Source organism: Arachis ipaensis, chromosome B7 (assembly GCF_059453495.1).
Source record: "Arachis ipaensis isolate K30076 ecotype BB chromosome B7, ASM5945349v1, whole genome shotgun sequence".
Classification (NCBI taxonomy): domain Eukaryota; kingdom Viridiplantae; phylum Streptophyta; class Magnoliopsida; order Fabales; family Fabaceae; genus Arachis; species Arachis ipaensis.
Window position 1 is genome coordinate 22,515,750 of NC_142442.1, and position 23,230 is coordinate 22,538,979.

Below are 23,230 nucleotides of genomic sequence, written 5' to 3' on the forward strand. Positions count from 1 at the left end.
AAGCTTAGAGCTGATGTTCAAACCTTCAGACAGAAAGAAGGTGAATCCCTCTATGAAGCTTGGGAAAGATACAAACAGTTGACCAAAAAGTGTCCTTCTGACATGCTTTCAGAATGGACCATCCTGGATATATTCTATGATGGTTTATCTGAGCTATCAAAGATGTCACTGGACACTTCTGCAGGTGGATCCATTCACCTAAAGAAAACGCCTGCAGAAGCTCAAGAACTCATTGACATGGTTGCTAATAACCAGTTCATGTACACTTCTGAAAGGAATCCTGTGAGTAATGGGACGCCTATGAAGAAGGGAGTTCTTGAAGTTGATACTCTGAATGCCATATTGGCTCAGAATAAAATATTGACTCAGCAAGTCAATATGATTTCTCAGAGTCTGAATGGAATGCAAGCTGCATCCAACAGTACTCAAGAGGCATCTTCTGAAGAAGCTGCTTATGATCCTGAGAACCCTGCAATAGCAGAGGTGAATTACTTAGGTGAACCTTATGGAAACACCTATAACTCATCATGGAGAAATCATCCAAATTTCTCATGGAAGGATCAAAAGCCTCAACAAGGCTTTAATAATGGTGGAAGAAACAGGTTTAACAATAATAAACCTTTTCCATCATCCACTCAGCAACAGACAGAGAACTCTGAACAAAATGCTTCTAATTTAGCAAATCTAATCTCTGATCTATCTAAGGCCACTGTGAGTTTCATGAATGAAACCAGGTCTTCCATTAGAAATTTGGAAGCACAAGTGGGCCAGCTGAGTAAAAGGATCACTGAAATCCTTCCAAGTACTCTCCCAAGCAATACAGAAGAGAATCCAAAAGGAGAGTGCAAGGCCATTGACATAAGCACCATGACCGAACCTGTGAGGAGAGGAGAGGACGTGAATCCCAAGGAGGAAGACCTCCTGGGACGTCCAATGATCAATAAGGAGCTTCCCTCTGAGGAGCCAAAGGACTCTGAGGCTCATCTAGAGACCATAGAGATTCCATTGAACCTCCTTATGCCCTTCATGAGCTCCGATGAGTATTCCTTTTCTGAAGAGAATGAGGATGTTACTGAAGAGCAAGCTGCCAAGTTTCTTCGAGCAATCATGAAGCTGAATGCCAAATTATTTGGCACTGATGCTTGGGAAGTTGAACCTCCCTTGTTCATCAACGAACTAAGTGATCTGGATCAACTGACATTGCCTCAGAAGAGACAGGATCCTGGAAAGTTCATAATACCCTGTACCATAGGCACCATGATCTTTAAGGCTCTGTGTGACCTTGGTTCAGGAATAAACCTCATGCCCCTCTCTGTAATAGAGAAACTGAGAATCTATGGGGTGCAAGCTGCTAAAATCTCATTAGAGATGGCAGACAGTTCAAGAAAACAGGCTTATGGACAAGTAGAGGACGTGTTAGTAAAGGTTGAAGGCCTTTACATCCCTGCTGATTTCATAGTCCTGGATACTGGAAAGGAAGAGGATGAATCCATCATCCTAGGAAGACCTTTCCTGGCCACAGCAAGAGCTGTGATTGATGTTGACAGAGGTGAAATAGTCCTTCAATGGAATGAGGACTCCCTTGTGTTTAAAACTCAAGGATCTCCCTCTGCAACCATGGAGAGGAAGCAGAAAAAGCTTCTCTCAAAGCAGAGTCAACCAGAGCCCCCACAGTCAAACTCTAAGTTTGGTGTTGGGAGGCCACAACCAAACTCTAAGTTTGGTGTTGAACTCCTATATCCAAACTCTAAGTTTGGTGTTGGAGAGTCTCAACAAAGCTCTGCACATCTGTGAGGCTCCATGAGAGCCCACTGTCAAGCTATTGACATTAAAGAAGCGCTTGTTGGGAGGCAACCCAATGTTTATTTATCTAACTATATTCTTCTTAGTTATATGTCTTTATAGGTTCATGATCATGTGGAGTCACAAAATAAATATAAAAAATTGAAAACAGAATCAAAAATAGCAGAAGAAAAATCACACCCTGGAGAAGCATCTGTCTGGCGTTCAGCGCCAGAACAGAGCATGGTGCTGGCGCTGAACGCCCAAAATGGGCAGCATCTGGGCGCTGAACGCCAGAACAGGCATGGTTCTGGCGTTCAACGCCAGAAATGGCACACAAATGGGCGTTGAACGCCCAAAATAGCCACCAACCTGGCGCTGAACGCCCAGAGTTGTGTGTAAAGGCATTTTTACATGCCTAATGGGTGCAGAGATGTAAATCCTTGAACACCTCAGGATCTGTGGACCCCACAGGATCCACTCAGGATCTGTGGACCCCACAGGATCCACTCAGGGCCTGTGGACCCCACAGGATCCCCACCTACCTCCACTCACTTCTTCTCACCACTCTATTTCACACAACCCCATAAACACTCTTCCCCAAAAACCCTTCACCAATCACCTCAAACTCTCTTCCCCATCACCTCTTCACCACTCACATCCATCCACTCTTCCCCATAAACCTACCTCATAAACTCCACCTACCTTCAAAAATTCAAAACCAATTTCCCACCCAAACCCACCCATATGGCCGAAACCTTTCCCCCCTCCCTTCCCTATATAAAGCCCTCCATTCTTCATCAAATTCACACAACACACCCCTCTACACTCCTCTTGGCCGAAACCACATCTCCCTCTCCCTCTCCATATTTCTTCTTCTTCTTCTTCTATTCTTTTGTTTATTGCTCGAGGGCGAGCAATATTCTAAGTTTGGTGTGGTAAAAGCATAAGCTTTTTGTTTTTCCATTACCATTGATGGCACCTAAGACCGGAGAATCCTCTAGAAAGGGGAAAGGGAAGACAAGAGCTTCCACATCCGAGTCATGGGAGATGGAAAGGTTCATCTCCAAAACCCATCAAGACCACTTCTATGATGTTGTGGCCAAGAAGAAGGTGATCCCCGAGGTCCCTTTCAAACTCAAAAGAAATGAGTATCCAGAGATCCGACATGAAATTCAAAGAAGAGGTTGGGAAGTTCTAACAAATCCCATCCAACAAGTCGGCATCCTAATGGTTCAAGAGTTCTATGCTAATGCATGGATCACCAAGAACCATGATCAAAGTAAGAACCCGGATCCAAAGAACTATGTTACAATGGTTCGGGGGAAATACTTGGATTTTAGTCCGGAAAATGTGAGGTTGGCGTTTAACTTGCCCATGATGCAAGGAGATGAACGCCCCTACACTAGAAGGGTCAACTTTAATCAAAGGTTGGACCAAGTCCTTATGGACATATGCGTGGAAGGAGCTCAATGAAAGATTGACTCCAAAGGCAAGCCGGTTCAACTAAGAAGATTGGACCTCAAGCCTGTAGCTAGAGGGTGGTTGGAGTTCATTCAATGCTCAATCATTCCCACTAGCAACCGGTCTGAAGTTACTATAGACCGGGCCATCATGATCCATAGCATCATGATTGGAGAAGAGGTGGAAGTTCATGAGATTATACCTCAAGAACTCTACAAGGTGGCTGACAAGTCCTCCACTATGGCAAGGTTAGCCTTTCCTCACCTCATTTGCCACCTATGCAATTCAGCTGGGATTGACATAGAGGAAGATATCCTAATTAAAGAGGACAAGCCCATCACTAAGAAAAAGATGGAGCAAGCAAGAGAGCCCATTCATGGAGTTCAAGAGGCGTATGAAGCTCATCACCATGAGATCCCGGAGATGCCTCAAATGCACTTTCCTCCACAAAACTATTGGGAGCAAATCAACACATCCCTAGGAGAATTGAGTTCCAATATGGGACAACTAAGGGTGGAACATCAAGAGCACTCCATCATGCTTCATGAAATAAGAGAAGATCAAGAAGCAATGAGGGAGGAGCAACAAAGACAAGGAAGAGACATAGAAGAGCTCAAGGACATCATTGGTTCCTCAAGAAGGAAACGCCACCATCACTAAGGTGGATTCATTCCTTGTTCTTATTTCTTCTGTTTTTCGTTTCTATGTTATGTGCTTATCTGTGTTTGTGTCTTCATTACATGATCATTAGTAGTTAGTAACTGTGTCTTAAAGTTATAAATGTCCTATGAATCCATCACCTCTCTTAAATGAAAAATGTTTTAATTCAAAAGAACAAGAAGTACATGAGTTTCGAATTTATCCTTGAACTTAGCTTAATTATATTGATGTGGTGACAATGCTTCTTGTTTTCTGAATGTATGCTTGAACAGTGCATATGTCTTTTGAAGTTGTTGTTTAAGAATGTTAAATATGTTGGCTCTTGAAAGAATGATGACTAGGAGACATGTTATTTGATAATCTGAAAAATCATAAAAATGATTCTTGAAGCAAGAAAAAGCAGCAAAGAACAAGGCTTGCAGAAAAAAAAATAGGCAAAAAAAAAATAGAAAGAAAAAGAAAAAGCAAGCAGAAAAAGCCAAAGCTCTTAAAACCAAGAGGCAAGAGCAAAAAGCCAATAACCCTTAAAACCAAAAGGCAAGGGTAAATAAAAAGGATCCCAAGGCTTTGAGCATCAGTGGATAGGAGGGCCTAAAGGAATAAAATCCTGGTCTAAGCGGCTAAACCAAGCTGTCCCTAACTATGTGCTTGTGGCGTGTAGGTGTCAAGTGAAAACTTGAGACTGAGCGGTTAAAGTCAAGGTCCAAAGCAAAAAAAAAGAGTGTGCTTAAAAACCCTAGACACCTCTAATTGGGGACTTTAGCAAAGCTGAGTCACAATCTGAAAAGGTTCACCCAATTATGTGTCTGTGGCATTTATGTATCCGGTGGTAATACTGGAAAACAAAGTGCTTAGGGCCACGGCCAAGACTCATAAAGAAGATGTGTTCAAGAATCATCATACTGAACTAGGAGAATCAATAACAATATCTGAACTCTGAGTTCCTATAGATGCCAATCATTCTGAACCTCAATGGATAAAGTGAGATGCCAAAACTATTCAAGAGGCAAAAAGCTATAAGTCCCGCTCATATGATTGCAGCTATGTTTCATTGATAGTTTGGAATTTATAGTATATTCTCTTCTTTTTATCCTATTTGATTTTCAGTTGCTTGGGGACAAGCAACAATTTAAGTTTGGTGTTGTGATGAGCGAATAATTTATACGCTTTTTGACATTGTTTTTAGTATGTTTTTAGTAGGATCTAGTTACTTTTAGGGATGTTTTCATTAGTTTTTATGTTAAATTCACATTTCTGGACTTTACTATGAGTTTGTGTGTTTTTCTGTGATTTCAGGTATTTTCTGGCTGAAATTGAGGGACTTGAGCAGAAATCAGATTCAGAGGTTGAAAAAGGACTGCTGATGCTGTTGGATTCTGACCTCCCTGCACTCAAAGTGAATTTTCTGGAGCTACAGAACTCGAAATGGCGTGCTTTCAATTGCGTTGGAAAGTAGACATCCAGGGTTTTCCAGAAATTTATAATAGTCCATACTTTGGCCAAGAATAGACGACGTAAACTGGCGTTCAACGCCAGTTTTCTGCCCAAATCTGGCGTCCAGCGCCAGAAAAGGATCCAAAACCAGAGTTGAACGCCCAAACTGGCATAAAAACTGGCGTCCAACTCCAAGAAGGACCTCTACACATGCAACACTCAAGCTCAGCCCAAGCACACACCAAGTGGGCCCCGGAAGTGGATTTATGCATCAATTACTTACTCATGTAAACCCTAGTAGCTAGTTTATTATAAATAGGACATTTTACTAGATTTTTTGACCATCTTTGGTCTCAGTTTTAATCCATTGTTCACATTAGGAGACTATTGATCACGTTTTAGGGGGCTGGCCATCTCGGCCATGCCTGGACCGTCACTTATGTATTTTCATACGGTAGAGTTTCTACACTCCATAGATTAAGGTGTGGAGCTCTGCTGTTCCTCAAAGATTAATGCAAGTACTTCTGTTTTCTATTCAATTCATCTTATTTCGCTTCTAAGATATCCATTCGCACCCAAGAACGTGATGAAGGTGATGATTATGTGTGACGCTCATCACCATTCTCCCCTATGAACACGTGCCTGACAAACACTTCCGTTCTACTTGAAATAAGCTAGAATGAATATCTCTTAGATCTCCTAACCAGAATCTTCGTGGTGTAAGCTAGAATGATGGCGGCATTCAAGAGAATCCGGAAGGTCTAAACCTTGTATGTGGTATTCCGAGTAGGATTCAATGATTGGATGACTATGACGAGCTCCAAACTCGCGATTGCAGGGTGTTAGTGACAGACGCAAAAGGATAGTAAATCCTATTCCAGCATGATCGAGAACCGACAGATGAATAGCCGTGCCGTGACAGGGTGCATGAGCATATTATTCACTGAGAGGATAAGATGAAGCCATTGACAAGGGTGATGCCTCCAGACGATTAGCTGTGCCGTGACAGGGCATTGGATCATTTCCCGAGAGATGACCGAAAGTAGCCATTGACAGTGGTGATGTATCACATAAAGCCAGCCATGGAAAGGAGTAAGACTGATTGGATGAAGATAGCAGGAAAACAGAGGTTCAGAGGAACGAATGCATCTCTATACGCTTATCTGAAATTCTCACCAATGATTTACATAAGTATTTCTATCCCTCTTTTATTATTTAATATTCGAAAACTCCATTATCAATTTATATCCGCCTGACTGAGATTTACAAGGTGACCATAGCTTGCTTCATACCAACAATCTCCGTGGGATTCGACCCTTACTCACGTAAGGTATTACTTGGACGACCCAGTGCACTTGCTTGTTAGTTGTATCGAAGTTGTGAACCATGGTATTGGCACCATGTTCTTGGCGCCATTGCCAGGGAAAGAAAGAGCCATGAATTTTACATCATTAAACTATAATCACGATTACGCGTACCAAGTTGCTCACGTTGCCAGGGATTGTTCGAGCCTGGACATCACTATTTCGTGCACCAACGGTGGTGTGATTAGTATTAGATAGAAATTTCGCTAGGTTTAGATAACCCTGTTTATGGTGCTTGGTTTAAATTATTTATTTTTGGTTAAGCTTGAATATTTGTTTTGTGCGAAGTTCTAGGATTGCCTTTGGCATCCCGAAACCTTACATTTTACATAATTGGCACTGTTGCCATACTGAGAACCTCCGGTTCTCATACCATATGTTGTTGTTGTTTTTCAGATGCAGGTCGTAACCCACCTCAGTGAGTTGCGAGATGGTGACAGAGTAGAGTATAGTTTCATCTTTATTTTATTCTGCTTTATTTTGATATAGTCACTCTCTCATCCTTTGTATTTTTATAACTTTATGGCCTTAGAGGCTTGATTTGAGAGATAAGTTGTATAAGCTGTTTTAAACTTCTAAAACTCTTTTGTATTTCAGTTTGACTAGCCGACCTAAACTCCACAGGCTATGACTAGTCCTCTTTTTGGTACATAATACTTATATATAGATATCTTGTTAATTTAATTATTACCTTGTGTATCCTGGAGCTATCTACAAGGTTTTATATGTATTATGTCTTGTTCTGTTCGTACTTGCGCATTTAGTTACCGTGTGTGGACGCTTCGCGTTTTGTAATTCCGCTTTATGCGACTTTGAGCTTTATTCCTTCATCAAGCTTCTAGTTATATAAATTCTTGGACATATATATATATATATATATATATATATATATATATATATATATATATATATATTATAAGCTTTAGAACTGTCGTGGCACTTTGTTATCCTTTGTTTTATGGCTAGAGGTAAGGTTTAGGGTAACGGGGTGTTCAGCAAACATGACGACAAGTAGTGGTGTTGCAGATAAGGGTCATGGTCGTGGTAGAGGCAGCGTTTCTGTTGGTACCCCTGGGAATTCTGGATCCTCTCCCTCTAGTCTAACTACTCCGGTGACGTCACAGGTTGTGGGTGCATCAAGATCATCCATTCAACATGGTCTCTAACTCCAACTACATCCCTGCATCTACGGCGACGATGATGGGCCTCCATCTGCTCAGCAGTCCAATGTCTCAGTGACGCCACCTCCTGCGACGGACATTGCAGTCCCAGAATCCTCTCATGGAAGTGAGCCAGCTGATGCCCTTCCACCACCTCCCATTGTATGATTGACGATTTGCCTGATGGCAGAACAGTGTAGGTACTACTTTAAGTCTTCTATATGTTAAAAGTGTCTGATTATTGATTTTAATTTAGTGGATTTAGTGGATTTATGGGTGTTGCTTCTTGATTATTGCCTGTTGTTCATTGATTGTTGACATTTGGTGTTGTTTAAGGTTTCTGTTGATAGATAGAGTTTGTGGCGCATTTCAGTTATAGATGAAACTCTACCAAAATTTCTAAGAAAATCTCTATATATTTTGGTTATTTGCTTCAGAAGTTTTAATTTATATTGTCATATTGGTTTGCTTGTAAATTAATGATAAGTTTGCACCAAACAATAACGCATGTACTCAGGAGATGACCAACGTCATCAAGTTGATGTATGACCATCCATGGCCGAACTACAAAAGGATCCCCCTCTGAGACCAGAGAACGATGGTTTCAGAAGTGAGCGGTAAGAACTTAATGAACCTTCTTAGCTAGTTTATATCTTCTATTTTATTTAATACAATATATTTTGATTAACTAATTTTAAAGTTACTTTGTGTAGCTGAACTTTATATGGGACAAGGAGTATGATCTAATCATCAGGAAGATATACGACAATTGTATGGGAATGCGGCTGCAACAGATGCTGCAGGATATACGTGAGCAGCGCGACCGCCTCACTTCCTGGCTCTGCCAGAAAATCAAGAAGGCTCTATACGTTCATTGCGAGACTAATGAGGGGTTCAGGAATTGGTGTCTCACAAATAGAGCTAATAGGGTATCGGCCAGGTCGTCCAAGTATACCGTCGACTTAGACACCTTCATGAAGACTAAGGCTAGGCTGGTATGTAGCTTCTCTAATTTTGATATTAACTTAGTTATATTCTTTGGCATATCATTAGTAGGAATCCTAATAACTTGTTTCAATACAACATGTGTAATCAAATTCGTTAGATCGCAATGCGACATTCGCGAAGACCTTCAAGTACACCCACACGTTGAAGGCGAACAAAGAGAGATTTGCTGATCAGCGGTCTCAGGATCATTATGTGAGTAAACATCTGATCTTGTGATATAAAATTAGAGATTAACTGTACAGCTGTTTTCCAAATCATAATAACATGTGTTACACAAGAGTCCTACACGCAGAGACTAGAGGTCGCGACTCAGCAATCTTAGCAAAGTGGGGATGACACCAATGATTCTGCTGCTTCAGTTGTCGATCCTAATGCAGTTTGGTGCGAGACCACCTCAGCACTATACAAGAACTGCATATATGGACTGGGGTTGCTCTTCACCAGTAGCCTCGGCACCTCCATGTTGAGGCCATCGTCCGCCTCTGCCACCAGTCAAGCCGTCGATTCCGAAGAAGGCATTGATTTGAGGCTACATGTGCAGGAGCTCACCTGCAGCCTTCATAAACAAGCTCAGGAGTTGACGGAGACTCGGGAAAGGTATTAGGAGATCCTCACATGTGTGATAACCACTGATAACCTCAGGATAGGGTTGAGGTAGAAGCTGGAGCGGCTTCAATAGATAAAGGCTCAGTTGGAGGTATACCGGGCTCAGATGCGTGCCGCTAGTATCAGCCCTGCTGGTGGCAGCGGTGCTGCTGATGAGACACAAATATCACCACCTTCTCCGCCGCCTCAACAGGACTACGGGAACGACGACGACGATTACCAAAATTCTTAGTGATTAGGGCTTTGTTTTACTGTTTCATTGTATTTATTTGATTTATTTGACTTTTAATTTATTTGAGCATTTGATATTTAATATTACCTAAATAGTTTCTATTATTTATAAATTGACTACTAATTGTGTGAAAATAAATTTAAATAAAAAATTAAAATTAAAAAAATTGTGTCACAATATCTTTTTTTTAAGTAAAATTGAGATTACCGTTAGATTTACCGAGAGAATAATTTGACGGTAATAGTGCGAAAAACAAGATATTGTAGCGCCAATACTACCGTCGGAAAAATCCACTGGTAACCAAATGATTTTTTGGGCAGGTAATCCATCGTAGAATCCGACGGTAATTACCGTTAGATGAAAAAATCTAACGATAAATGGTTATCGGCGAGGTTTATACTGTTGGATTTTTTTCGTTTTTTCGACAGTAAATCTGACGGTACTCAGAAATTTTTTGTAGTGTACCTACATCGAGGTGATGTAAAAACCTAGAATAATTGCTAACTGTGGTAGCACAAATAATTTTACAAGCCTATTTTATGCAATATTACAACTATTAAATCCTAAACGTTTCTAAGAAATATGAACAGAACACTTGAATTTGCTAAGACATTTCTTCTTCAAGTGTTGCAAAGTATTACGAGCTTCACATTGAAATTTTATAAACCATTCACATTAACCTCATGGTTAATCAAAATTTACAAATTTAACTTCATATATGATTTGGTTCGCATTGCAAAAAAAAGTTTCAAACATTCCTAATTGTTTATGTGAAAAATTTTATGTTAAATGAAATTTTTTTTATCTCTTCAAACAATACTAGATCATTTTCTATTTTATCATTAAAGAATGATCATAGAGTATGATACCTATAAATTGGATAAAACTAAATCAATATCTTGAATGGTAAAAAATAAATATGGGTATATTTATTTAATTTTTTTAAAACTAGTGTCTTTTTCAATAATATTTTATTTTTGATTAATAAAAATATTATAAGACATTGACTTTTGAAAAGATTAAAAACTTTCAAAGCGATTGTTTTGGAATTTTTAAAAATTTTTAGGAATTGTTTTAATATTTTTTAAATTTTTCGGAGAATGTTTTGTACTTCATCCTAGGGACTGATTTATCTAGATCACACTTGTAAACCTTTAACGGTTTTATGTACGAGTTAATATTCCACATCAGTAGTCACCGTTAGTAACTAATGAATGGGACTGTATTATCTAACGAAATAAATATTGGGGGATTGTTACTATAAGAAATTCACTGGATACTGTCGGATAAATCCACTGGTAATCTGTTTACCGCCAGAATTAGTGGCAAAAAAAACTTGACAGTATAAACCTTGTCGGTAATTATTTACCGTTGGATTTTTTTGTCCGCCGCTAATTATTGTCAGAAAAAATTCGCTAGTAATTTTTTTCATTGGATTTATCTTCCGATGAATCCGACGGTAACATGATATTTACTAATAATTAAATATTAACTTCCGGTGAATTTATCCTAAGATAAATCCGTCGATAAACTTTAATTTTAATTTTTTTTAAATAATCCGATCCATTTGATCCAATTTCAAATAACAATCATTTCAAATAACAAATTTTAAACAAAATCAAATATCCTAAATCACATGGTAACTACAACATACAATTTAAAACACATAATAGACATAGAGGCATATCATCAAATCCTTGGCGTGCAAAAGCATGAAACAACAAGAAATAACACAACCAATTATCAATTCACACAAATTCATCCTATAACACAAAATCATTATAAATGTTATCATTATACAAATACATTATATATTAAGATAACACAAATAAGCTAAATATAAGTGCTTGTTTGGGCGCCATTATTTTGATTAAAAAAAAAGATATTTTTTCAATGAAAAAAGATCTTTTTTTTATTTTTTAGTGTGTTTGACAAATTTCTAATAGTAAAAGTAAAAGTATTAGAAAAATAAAAAATATATTTTTTGAGAATTATAATTTACATATTTTTTTATAAAAGATATTTTTTCCTTAAAAAAAATATGATTTTCGTGTAATAAATAAACAAACAAGTACTTTCATATTGTTATACCCAAACATAATTGATAGATAAAAGATCTTTTTGCATGAGATACCCAAACATATAATTACTTTTACTTTTCCATAAGATCTTTTAAAGAAAGATAACTCGAAAAATGATTTTTTTTAGAAACTCACCCAAACAAACCCTAAGTAACCAGATTGATGAAATATTTTTTTTGATAAATGATAAAAGATTTAGAAAAATATCCTGCTCAGGAATCAAGCTCACAGTAACAATGGTGAGAGGAGAGCAGTACCTTATCAAAAAGGCGTTGGGCACGCTCCCTTAAAAAAGGAGCATCCATTTTATCCGTATCTACTATCTTCGTCAATCAAAATATGAATTGACTAAACTCAAGCTGTATAAAACCTACAAAAAAGTAAAGGAATTTCTCAGTTCAGGAAAAAAAAAAATCTAAATCGGTCTTTTAAGCAATATAAATAAACTGCATCATGTTTATTGTTGCTGCATAAAATTCACCAACAATCAATACCAAAGGAGCCATCTTCTCTATCACAATACACTGTAATGAATACAACCCTAAATAATTTTAAAAAATTCATTCATCAAAATTACAAAAGAAAGCTTGGTCCTATATCGTTATAAGAAGCTAAAGAAAACCAAAATTTAAATGTTTTAAATATCCAAATACCAAATTACTCCTTTGTTCCCACTCGTACAGTAACTACATAAAAAAATTCCATCAAACAAATGTACAAAACTCGAGATAATACATCGACAATAATAAATTACTCATAAACAATACCAGATTCGGCACAATCAATGCAACACACAACAACAATAAGCTAATAGGTTTTTTTTTTTTTCAAATAAATTGCAAACAAAAACAATAGGGTTTTTTCTTGTATTTTTTCAAAGAAAGTATTCTAAATTTCTAAGTACTCAACTCAATTGACACATTTTAACAAATAAGTAAAGACATTTCTAACTCTACCTGATATGATCCTCATTATTTTTAGATTGAAAATTCAATTACACAAAGAAATCAACCACACCAATCTTATAATCCTAGTAGGGCTGCACATGGATCGGATAATATCCGCAGATCCGCGGTAATTATCCGCATCCGATCCGAATTTCGCGGATATTATCCGATCCGCAGAGTCATCGGATCGGATCAGATCCGATCCGCACTGTGGTAGGATCGGATCGCGGATTTGGCAGTGATACCCGCGGATCCGATCCGCAGATCCGCACAGATCCGCACATGACCCATCATATAAATAGCTAATGTTATGTTATTGTGAGTTGTGACCTAACCCTAAATCCCTCATTACGGCGCTCCTCACCTCTTTCACTCTCTGAAGTCTGAACTCTGGACTCACTCTCCTCTCAATCTCAGATCCTCACTCACTTACTCAGACTCTCAAACTCTGGCTCTCCTTCTCCTCTCTGATCGGCTCTGCCTTGCTCTATCACTAGTGTTCGCTGTCCATCACCGTCTCCTAAGGTCATTATTTACTATTCTTCCAGGCTCCAGCTGCACGGTCGTCGCCTCCTCCATCGACGCGGTGGACGGCGGTCGCGTCGTTCTCCATAGGCGTTCTTCATAGGTCGCGTTCTTCACTGGCGCAGCGCTCACGGTCGGTGGTCTCCTCCAGTAGTGCGGTCACCTCCTCCAGCGCTCACGGTCGCGTTCATCATTTCTTGTTCTCTCCAAGCAGCTTCGTGAATCTGTCAGAGTCAGACCAGCCGTCCTTCTTCTCCATCGTTTTTGCTCTCGGCTCTTCAACTGATCAGGTATTATGGGTAAATTAATTTTATTTTATTTTCTCTTTTTAAAATTGTTTTAATAATTGATGAAATTGTTGGCTATTTTTAGGAAAATATTTCATGACTTCAAATTACTAGTGATTTTCACAAAATGTAGTCCCTTATTTAAGAGCAATCAACTTCATTTCATGATCAATAGATCGAAGAAGTATTGCATCAGAGAATAGAGAACCAATGATATGTTTTGAGCCAATCTGGAAGATAGAAATTAAGCATTACTTTGGCTACATAATTATTAACTTATTCCTTGTAAAGTCTCTTTCTGAAGGTGTCAACTATGGTGGCCTGAATTCTAATATTTTCAATTTAGTTATTAGCTATGGGATGTAATTTGTAAACTTTATTTCCGATGGTGGGAAAAATGTTGGATTCATATCTCAAATGTCAAGTAATTAAGTAATCCTTGAAGACAATACCATGTGATTTCCCATTTGCTGTCTCTATCCATAGACCCTATGAAGGATATGGTTTGATTTCATTGTTTGTTCTTATAATGATAATAATATTAATATTTGTAAACTGATACAGTGTTATGGCTTATTTTAAAGTACTTGAATCATTGTGTTATACTGTTATTATGTAATAAAATCTGTAAATTTAAATGGTTTATTCAACTGTAAACAGATATGGCACTGAGGGTTTATATGGTTTAAAGGTTTAATTGTTTGAAAATTAAAATGGTTTATTTAATTGAAGTCATATGGCACTGAGGGTCTGTTGTTTGTAAACTGATATAGTGTTATGGCTTATTTAACTGTAGGATTCTGTTGGAAAATTAGAATGGCTGATAAACAAGCGCTTACAACTAATGCAAGTGGGTCTGAAGTTGGGAGCATTCCTACTCCACCTAGTGTCGCTGGATCTACACCAGAAGAATCAACAAGGGGAGGAGAAACAAATACCAATCCAGCTTCAAGTGATGCTCCTTCTTTGGCGACAGCAGCACAATCTGGCCAGTCAGGTAAAAGAAAGTCTACTAGACCCCCTTCTATTGTTTGGGATCACTTCAAAAAAAATGATGAGGAAACTAAGGCTCAATGTAAGCATTGTTTGAAATGGTTACAATGTCATAGTCGTAGGGATGGGACCTCTAACCTAAAAAAACATATTGGAACTTGTGCGAAGAACCCAGAAAATCATGTTGATAAAAAACAGAAAACTCTTGTGTTCACAAATTCTAATTTAGAGGAACCACCAACATTAAAGGCAGTAGACTTTAATCAAGATCGGTATAGGCTTGCACTTTGTAAGATGGTGATAATTGATGAGCTTCCATTTAGGTTTGTGGAAAATACTGGTTTTAGGGGATTTTGTGGTGAAATGCAACCTCAATTTAAGATTCCGAGTCGTATGACAGTTGCTAGGGATTGTATGCAGTTGTATGTAGAGGAAAAAACCAAACTTAAGTCTCTTTTGGAGCGGAATCATCAAATAGTTTCTTTAACTACTGATACTTGGACGTCTGTTCAAAACCTCAACTATATGTGTGTAACAGCTCATTATATTGATGATGGGTGGGCATTGAATAAGAAGATCATGTCCTTTAATTTGATTGCTGATCATACTGGTGTTACCATAGGAAAAGCTCTAGAGAAATGTTTAAAAGATTGGGGTATTCGAAAACTTTGTACTGTAACTGTGGATAATGCTAGTGCAAACTTTGTTGCTGTAAATACTTTGGTTAAAATCATGCGAGAATGGAATGGTTGTACTATGTTGGGTGGGGAATTCGTTCATTTGAGATGTGCTGCCCATATTTTAAACCTGATTGTTTGTGATGGTTTGAAAGATCTACAGTCATCTATTGCTAGGATTAGAACTTCTTGTAAGTTTGTGAAGTCATCTCCATCTAGGTTAGCAACCTTTAGGAGGTGTGCACATGAGGCAAACATTACAAGTCGACAAATGATTGTTCTTGATGTGCCGACGAGGTGGAATTCTACTTATATGATGTTGGAAGTGGCCGAAAAATTTGAAAAGGCATTTGCTCGTCTTGCTAGGGAAGATGCTCATTTTGAAAGATACCTTGAAGATGATGGGGGGCCTCCTAGTGATGAGGATTGGAGTAGAGCTCGTATCTTTATACGTTTTTTACAAATCTTCTATCATGCAACGCTTTCATTCTCTAGTTCTTTGAATGTCACTTTAAATACTTTTTTCCATGTATTGTGTAAGATTTTATGCACTTTGAATAAATGGATTATGAGTGATGATTTAGTGTTGAATGGAATGGCAACAACGATGAAGGATAAATTTGATAAGTATTGGGATGATTCTGAACATTCTTATACTTCTACTCCTTTGACTTTAGTGAACAAGCCATCTCTGAACTATCTATTACTTGTTGCTGTTTTTCTTGATCCGCGGTATAAATTGGAATATATTCAGTTTACTTTGTCTGAGATGTATGGTCAAGGTGAGAAATCTTCAAGGATCTTTAGAAAATTAAAGGATATCATTGCTAAATTGTTTGAGCAATATAGCATATGGAATCCGCGACCCCCTGAAGATACTCAAGATGCTAGCATTTCTTCGGATACTACAACAAATCCTAGTGTAGAGATGAGTGAGAATGATAGTATTACAATTGAAGATCCTATGAGCAAGTGGAAGCAAACTCAAAGGATAAAATTAAGTGAGTTGAAGAAAAATGAAATGGATAGGTATTTGGAAGATGAAGTGGCGGAAGATTTTAGTGGATTTGATATATTGAGGTGGTGGAGAGGAAAGACTTTGAGGTATCGTGTTCTCTCTTGCATGGCTAGAGATATATTAGCCATTCCTGTTTCTACTGTGGCATCTGAGTCAGTTTTTAGCACAGGAGGTCGTGTCCTTGACCCTTATCGCAGTTGTTTGAGTCCCACCACTATAGAGGCGTTAATTTGCACTCAAAATTGGTTGAAGCCTGCTAAGATATTGGTTGATCTTGATGAAGGAGATGCCGCTGTTGATTCAGGTATATAATGAATTAGTTCATTTGTATTTTATTAATTATTATTCATTTTTTGTCTTTCATTTTAGAGCATTGACATACCATGACATATTTTGTTATTGTTGAATTGAATAGAATTTTCTGGAGTTACTAGTGTCGGAGATCCTGAAGTTCAAAGTGGAATGCAATCTCATCAACCATCTTAGGTATTCAATGGTGCTTGTATTGTATTGGTATATAATAATTTATTATTCTAACATGTTTTACTAATTTTTCTCACTTGTTATTTCTTAATAGGAATGAATGCTTGCTGATAGTGTCAATTGGAAGACTGGAAGAGATGTGTCAATTGAAACTTGTTGAGTTGCTGTTTTAGTGTTTTTAGTATGCTGGGATTGCTGTTTTAGTATGATTTAGTGTGCTGAATTGTTGAGTTGCTGTTTTAGTATGTTAAATTATTGATTTGATGTGTTGTTTCACCAAGTGTTGTCATAAATTATTGTATTTTTAATTTTTAATTGCTAAGTTGCTGTTTTATTTTTAATTTTTAATTTTATGATATTTATGGACATTTTTTTCAAAAACAGAAAAAAAACAGGGCCTTAAAACAAATCTTTTATTACACGGATATATCCGATATCCGATCCGACCTAAAAAAATGCGGATATGGTATCCGATCCGATCCGATGGGAGCAGTGCGGATCGGATAGAATTTTAGCCTATATCCGATCCGATCCGATCCGTGTGCAGCCCTAAATCCTAGTCAGAATTTTTAAAACCACACCAATCTTATAATCCTAGTCAGAATTTTTAAAAGTCCCAAACTGATTTGTACTTTTTAAACATTCAATACATCAATAATATTTTTAATGCAAACTCAAGTAATAAACCCTTAACAATACAGAAACAATCACTTTCATTCTTCATGATATCAAAACAATAAACAAAAATCATAATAAACAATACAAAATCATCGAAACAAAATTCAAAATCAGAACTATTAAATAAATTTCGAACATAAGATCATCACAACAAAATTTTTAAAAACACTAACGGAAATATTCCTACGTTAGATAAGAAAAAAATTTCTTAAAATATTATAAAACGTAATAAAAATAATTAAAATAAATATTATTTTAATAAGTGACTAAATTGTATGTATTTAATAAATTGTTTATGCATTTTAAATTTATGTATTTAATCTTGTTATAGAATATACATATACGTAGAGTATACTATAATTTGGCTAATTAAAAAAATATTATTATATCGTTAACAAAATTTATTATTTTTAATTAATATTTAATTAATTTTAAATCCTGATAAATATTAACATTTTTCATTATATTACTAAATATATATAGGTCTGCAATGATGATATTGAAATTGTCGGTCACACAAGTTGAATAAATTATAACATCAAGAGACAAATAAAGTTGAATTATATATGATTATTATAACATAAAAAGAAAACACTTTCAACATCAATTAGGTTTGTGGTTCATCTGTCTCTAATATATCACTCAACGTAATCCTGAATGAAATAGACATCTAATCAAGTTTGGTAACGTAATAATTCATCGTTCGAATTATAAGTTATGAGAGCAACTCTAAGGATAGTAAATGGAGGCTTTATTCTGACATATAAGAATAGAAAAATTATTAGAGAAAATAGTAGAAAGAGTCTTTACCGCGATTGAGAATTTTTTTTAAAAAAATTTTAATAATTAATAATGTTTTCCTATGTGGTAAGTTATTAAAAAAATAAAAAAATATTATATATATTATATTACATGTATATTTATATTAAATAATTTTATAATTTCACATATGATAATTTATTAAATAATTAAATTATAATTAATTAAATAATTATATTAAATAATTATATATTTATTTAATTAATAATTTATATTAATTATTTAAATCATAATTAATATAAATAATTATATTAAATTAATATTAAATATTATTTATATTGTTATATTAAATTATAATTAATTAAATTTCTTTACATAAAAAATAAATTTAATTTTGACACTTTACAAAATAATTTTAATAGTTAAAAGAAGATTTAATTGAGTACATATAATAATTTTATAATATTTATTATTAACTATAACATTTAATTATATTTTTTATATTAAGTAATTGTATAAATTAATTTAATTTTTAATAATTATATATTATGTATTATTATTATATATAAATTTTTAAATATTAATATTTTTTAATAATAAATTATATTTTAATGTATAAATTTAAATAATATTATTATAAAAAAATAATAATTATATTAATTTTAATTATTTTAATTAATTAATTAAATAAAATTATAATAAAAATTAAAATTAGTTATTTTTAATAGAAAAAAGCAGAATATTTTAAATTTTTATTTATTATTTATAATATATAAATTATAAATAAGAATTGAGATGGATATTTTATTGAAGATGGTGTATCTCGCTCAACAGAAAAGCATGTTCTCTATTACTAATTAATGAGCTGGCGGCCCCAGTGAAAGAATATGGGCTAACTAATGGCCACACATCGAAGATAAGAACTAGACAAAACAAAAGTATTTTTGGGTTCTTTAGTTAGCGTTTGTTTTGAGGTACTGAAATAGAGATAGAAAGATTGAGACTCAATATTATGTTTGTTGGTTTAAAGATTGGTACTAAAATTTTTGTCTCTATTTCTAAAATTTCAGTATTTCAGTACCTCTAAAAAGTAGAGATATAGGAAACTAAAATTTTTAAAGATAAAGACTAAAACTTTAATGACATTTTATACATAAATTACCCTTATTTTAATTAATTAATTCTAATTTTATCTTTTGTGTAAATTAAATTAGAGTTTCATTTTTATTTCAATTTCTATCTTCCATTTTACACCAAACAGAATACTAAAATTTATTTCAATCTCTATCTCTTAGTCTCTATTTCTCAGTTTCAATTTTTCTGTGTCTATCTCTCTACCAAACACTACCTTAAAGATATTAATGCTTTTATGAAAAAGTGTGAAGTGTTGTTTTGTCACTACCGATTTTGGGGAAAAAGCCCCATTTTGTTGAAAAAATCCATCTATTTTCATATCCTAGTACTTCCGTATTTGGTTCAGAAACTTATTTAAACATACATAGATATAAGTTATTTGTTGACAAGTGTTCTAATAAATTTTTGTAGGAAATAAAACTCTCTTCACATGAAATAATACAAAGTTATTTCGTATTCCTTTCATATTATATTTTAGATTTGACATTTTTGAATTTTATCATTTTGCAAAAAAATTTGTTATTTAAATGATTGTTAAAATTTTAGTCTTTTGATTTTTTTTTTTTGGAATTATAAAACATTAATGTGTTCTTTTATATATTCTGGACTGTGGAGTTTGCTAATCTGATCTCTTTGAATTTAAATTAAAGATATTTTTATAATTCAAAGAAAATGTCTAAAATATTAAAATTTTAAAATAATTACTATATTTATTTTGTAAAATCCAAAAAAATAAAATAAACATAACAAAGCAAAAAAAAAAATCATTATTACTCACTAACAAATATAACAAAGCAATAAAAATATTCATCAGAGTTATACTAAAAAATTATTAAACAAAAAAATATTCATTCATAAAATCTTTCTTTTGAATTTTGAACGACAAATTAACAATGTACAGCTATCAATAAAAAACATAGGCCAACAAATCTACTTACTTGCCTTAATTTATAGGGGATCCATTTGTGATTGAAAAATATTTTGGGTCACACTACGAATACATATAAATATTGTATGACTGCAATACTAGCCACAAGTTAGAAATCTTATCAACGGATTCTTAAAGAACCGTAAAATTTTTTTCCCACCATAGAATCACAAATCCAAGAGCTTTATTACTCAAACGGCACAAGTTATGGTGAGATCCAAAATGATGAAAGATTCTTTATAATAATATTCTTGAAGAGTGACAAGTTCTTGAAATTTTAATAAATGTTAAATAACACAAATTTTAACTTTTTAATAACATATTATTAATAAATAAACAAATTATATATTATTAAATTATGACAAAAATTTGAAATTGGCTCAAAAAGACTAAAATATCTACACAATTTATTATAAGAGACTAAAATATTCTTTTAGTATTAATCTTAAAAATATTAAAATATGATTATATATAGTTCATGATTATATATAGTTCATTTTTAAAGGACTAAAACTAGTAAATACCTTTTATTATTCATTGTAAAGAGACTAAGAGCTTGTTTGGGTGAGGTTCTAAAAAAGATTTTTTTTTAGTTATTTTTTTTTAAAAGATCTTATAGAGAAGTAAAAGTAATTTTATGTTTGGATATATCATGCAAAAAGATCTTTTTTATCTATCAATTATGTTTGGGTATAACAATATAAAAGTACTTTTTTGTTTATTTATTACATGAAAAACATCTTTTTTTTAAGAAAAAAAGATCTTTTAAAAAAAGATGTAAATTACAATTTCTCAAAAAAGATATTTTTTTTATTTTTCTAATCCTTTTACTTTTACTACTAGAAATTTGCCAAACACGCTAAAAAATAAAAAAAATTTTTTTTTCATTAAAAAAAAAATCTTTTTTTTTAACAGAATAATAGCGCCAAAACAAGGACTAAAATATCTTTATTTGATTAATAAAAATGATTTGATCGTACTAGAAAATAACACTTATGATTTTATATTTAAAAGAGTAAAGAAATTTGGCACACTTATAGAGTTTATGAAACTAAAGATATGATTCCACACGTGGTTTTGAGCTCTAAGAAATTTGGCATTATCAGCCTTCTCTCTCCACTTTGGAAGTCCATAATAATAATGTTTTTGGACGAAATGAAAGATTAAAAGTTTGTCCAAAAAACTGAAATAGATGATTTACGTTATGGAACCTATACTATCTAATTTGTTAAAAAATATTTTGGTAAATAAAATTAAATAAAAAAATATTTTAATAAAGAGTATTTTGTAAAAAATATATTTTTTTAAAAAGTAAAATTAACGTTAGTTAACCAAAAAAATTAAAATAAATTAAAAAAATTTTAAAAATTATAAAAAATATATATATATTTTACAAATAAAAAAAAAATATCATTTTAACATCTCTCATGCATTCCTAATAAATTTTATGTCTTTGTGTATTATACTACAATTTTACTGTTAATATGAGTGAAATAGCACAATAACTTTTCATTTTAATTTCACACACTATACCAGATAGATTTAAAAATAGTTATTTTGTTTACACAGACAGAGAAAATTATCGTATTCTATCATTATTTATTATAACTCAATTTTATTTATTGAAACTAAAATATATATAATACAAATTAATAATAATATTAACTTATATTTATTTGCTTAAATTAAATAAATTCCTTTTCTTAAGGCTTTAATAATTCATTGTTAGAGTTATAAGTTTTAACTCTCTCAACAAATAAGCACGTTCTCTATTTCTAATGAGTTGGACCACCGGACAAATGGAGTAGAGTAAGTAATAGCAACAGATCAATAATTTACTCCTATAGAGAGTTCTTCTTCTCTCAATAGGAGAGTCTGCTGAGAACTACCAAGTTCTTCTCCATCAAGGAGCCTTTCTTCTCACAATACCCATAACCATATCCACACACATACAACATCAAGCCGAGCTTCCTAAAACACTGCAAAACCTGAAATATACATCTATTTTAGACAGAAACTCACATTATGAATAGCATTGAAGGAAAAGTCATCAAGTTTAACAAACCTGGAGAACTGGAGTATAAGAGCGACTGCTTAAATGTAGTGGGGAAGGTAATAAGCGAGAAGGAGAAAAATTTCAAAACATACAAAAATGCTTTACTAGGAATGTGGGAAAACTCACAAGAAGTGGCAGTTATTGATATTGGTTTAAAAAAGATGTTGTTCAGCTTTAAAGATAAGAAGAGAGGGCTGCAGATTATTCAGAACGGTCCCTGGAATGTTAAGGGAAACATGGTCAACCTCAGACTATGGAGAGAGGGGAAATCTGTATTTGAAGTGGACCATGACTTCATGGAATTTTGGATTCAAGTGCATGGTATCCCACATGACCTCATGGAAAAGGAGACGGACACTGTTATAGGAGAGATGCTGGGAGTACTGGCTGAGGCTGAAGATCCAAAAGTGGATGGCATTCTCAAGAGATCATATCTGAGGATAAGGGTTAGCATCAACATTACCAAGGCTCTGCCAACAGGATTCTGGCTGGACAGAGATGAAATGCCACCACTGTGGGTCTTCTTCAATTATGAAAGGCTGCCAGACAGTTATTGTTTCAATTGTGGTATATTAGGACACGAGAAGAAAATGTGCAAAAACCCAACAACTATGGCATGCTGGGATCCATCCAAGAAGAAGTACTCACCAGGTTTGGGAGTAACTCAGATTAAACCAGGTCTAATCATGAGAGGAGGAATTTCTAGACAACACGGATGGAAAGAGGCAGCGGAGGAGCAGGCGTGTGAGCATCTGGGAACTGGACGAGATAGTAGTGATGAACAGAGCACTGAGGAGAGCAGGATAAGGGCTGAACAGGTACCGCAGCAGAAAATTAAGGAAGAAAGCGTACGGAAAAACCTAACAAGGAGAGAGGAAGAGATGCCAGATGCAGAAGAGCAGGTAGAGGAAGCACCGAAAATCCCTAAATTTCAAGATGACAGGGATATGCAGT

General features: G+C 34.5%; 1 non-coding gene across 1 annotated transcript; it reads right to left on the minus strand.

Moving 5' to 3' along the window:
* On the minus strand, positions 1 to 108 carry LOC148550571 (small nucleolar RNA R71). The gene has a single exon (XR_015893166.1). It is a non-coding gene; the product is annotated as a small nucleolar RNA R71 (small nucleolar RNA).
* Positions 109 to 23,230: the final 23,122 nt, after the last annotated feature.